The following is a 2623-nucleotide window of genomic DNA, read 5'->3' as shown; positions in this document are numbered from 1 at the left end:
TTTCTGTTGTATTCAGCTGTTGTGCTTGTGTGACCTAACGATATGGGCAAATAAGGTTGAGGGCTCTTGCATAAAACTTTGAAATCTATCATTTTCATATGGTGTTCTATGGACAGGATTTTGATTTATGTACACATTCCCAATACATCATTCTGTACAGTTGGTATGGTTTTAAATGTCTTTGCAAGGACAACAAAATTACATAAGTTAATCAATACTATTTAATTTAGTCGTTCTAATAACTCACATTTTCCCATGGTTTCTAATAATCACAAGATCTATGAATCTCCACTGGGATTATATTTTTTCAGTCCTGATTAACTTCACTGACACTTTTCCGCATATTTGGTGTAACAGGGAACATAGGACCATGCCCTGGTACAATGTAGTCTGCAATACTCAATATATGCCTCCTGTGTTTGGCCTGCTGTGTAGGGTTCTCACTGCCAGCTACATACTTCCAAATCGTCTCATCAGCAATGTCTTCTTCCTTTTCAAATAAGTCTCCTGTGGAGGTAAAGCATAGGCCAGGGTAAAGGGAAGCAAGCAAAAGAATATATCTATCTCTTTCATTTCTACAAAGAAAGATCAATGTGTCCCTACAAAATTAATCACACTGAAATATATATTCTAAAGTAGTATTGGGTATTGGTTGCATGTTATTGTGGCAAAGCAGCATGCAGTTTATACTTTAGGGTCTATATGGGGTGCCCCTATGAACCAGAGCCACACATAAATTTGTATGTGATAGAGGAAAACTCTGTTCATAGAGAAATAATGACACTTTTATACTATGACTGTCCCTCCGTTTTGCTGTCCCCCAACCCCTTGTTACTGTCCTGTACCATTTCTCTGAATATTCATTTCCTTTTTTTTGCCTACCCTGTGGTGGGGGAAAAGAATACTACCACCAAGTCTTCCAACTTGAGTCATAAAAGGCGACAAAAAACAGGACGGGGGTTAGGACTAGGAATCCTGTACCCCCCCCCCCCCAAAAAAAAAAAAAAAAAAAAAAAAAAAAAAAAAAAAAAAAAAAAAAAAGTAAAGGCATAAGAGGGTCTGGGAGTTTTCCAACCAGTACCCTAAGGTTTGGATCTTTTAATGAGCATGTATGTGGTACAGATGAGAGTAAAAGGGAAGAGATAGGCAGTATGTTTGTGAGAAGAAAGATGGATGTGCTGGCTTTGAGTGAAACTAAAATGAAAGGGAAGGGCGAGTGTGAGTTTGGGAGTGTAGTTGAGAGGTGCTCAGGAGTAAAGAGGGGACAAGGGAGAGAAGGGTGGCTATACTAGTAAGTGAAGAGATAGGTAAGCATGTAGTAGAATTGAAGGAGGTTTCCTCAAGGTTGATGTGGATGAAGGTGAAGTTGGGAAGGGAGATGTGGGCCTTTGTAAGTACGTATGGGCCTGGTAGTGAGAAGAACGTAGAAGAAAGGTAGGCTTTTTGGGTAGATATGAGTACATAGAGGAATTAGGGAGAAATGTCAATGTAGTTGTATTGGGAGACCTTAATGCCTGGGTAGGAAACGAGCCAATAGACGGAGTGATTGGGAAGTATGGAGTTCCAGGTAAAAATTGTAGTGGTGAATTGATGGTGGAGATGTGTCTTGAAAGACAGTTGATGATAGCAAATACACTGTTTAGGAAGAAATTCAAGCATAAGTACACATGGGAAAGGGTGGTGGATGGAAGGGTGGCAGATAGTGTTAATGGACTATATAGTGGTGACCAGGAGTATGGTAGGAAGAGTTAAGGATGTACATGTACTAAGGGGAGAGAATGGAGGGGAATATCAGATCATTTTCTGGTGGAAGGTAAACTGAGAGTGGAGAATAGGTGGAGAAAGAGGAAAAGGGCAGAAGGTAGGGAGGTACTTAGAGTGAACTGCTTAAATGAGAAAGAAAAGGAGGAGTATAAGAAGAAGCTGAAAGAGGAGTGGGAGGTAGTGAAGGATAGAGTAGAACTAGGAGTGGAGGAGTAATGGGGATGGTTCAAAGTGGGAGTCATAAGCTGTGCAAAGATGGTGTGTGGAACAAGGAGGGCGGGAGGAAATAGAAGGAAGGGTAGTGAGTGGTGGGATGAGGAAGCAAAGAAGGGTGTAGAAGAGAAGCAGGCTTTCATAGATTGGCTACAAATTAGGACGAGGGAATCATATGAGAGGTACAAAGTAAAGAGAATGGAAGTTAAGCATAAGATAAAGGAAGCAAAGAGGAGAGCAGATGTGAAATGGGGTAAGAGTATGACAGAAAATTTTGAAAGTAATAAATAGATGTTTTGGAAAGAAATTAAAAGAGGAAGAGGAGGTGAATCAAGTAGAGAAGAAAAAGTAAAAGGTGCAGATGGAGAGATGATAATGGAAGAGAAGGCAGTGAGAGGAAGGTAGGCAGAGTATTTTAGGGAGTTGCTAAATGTGAAGGAGGATAGGGAGGGAAAGGTAGTCGCAGTGGGAAATGCTAAGAAAATGAGTGATGAGTGGGGAAAATGGAGGAGAAATAGGGAAAGATAAAGTGAAAGCAGCTGTTAAGATGATGAGAGCAGGTAAGGCACCTGGGTTGGATGGATGCCATGCAGAATGTCTAAAGAAAGGTGGTACAGTTATGGTGGACTGGCTGGTGAGGTTATTT

Source organism: Oratosquilla oratoria, unplaced genomic scaffold, assembly GCF_046742065.1.
Source record: "Oratosquilla oratoria isolate Oo_2021 unplaced genomic scaffold, ASM4674206v1 SCAFFOLD47, whole genome shotgun sequence".
Classification (NCBI taxonomy): domain Eukaryota; kingdom Metazoa; phylum Arthropoda; class Malacostraca; order Stomatopoda; family Squillidae; genus Oratosquilla; species Oratosquilla oratoria.
This window is presented reverse-complemented; position numbering follows the sequence as displayed.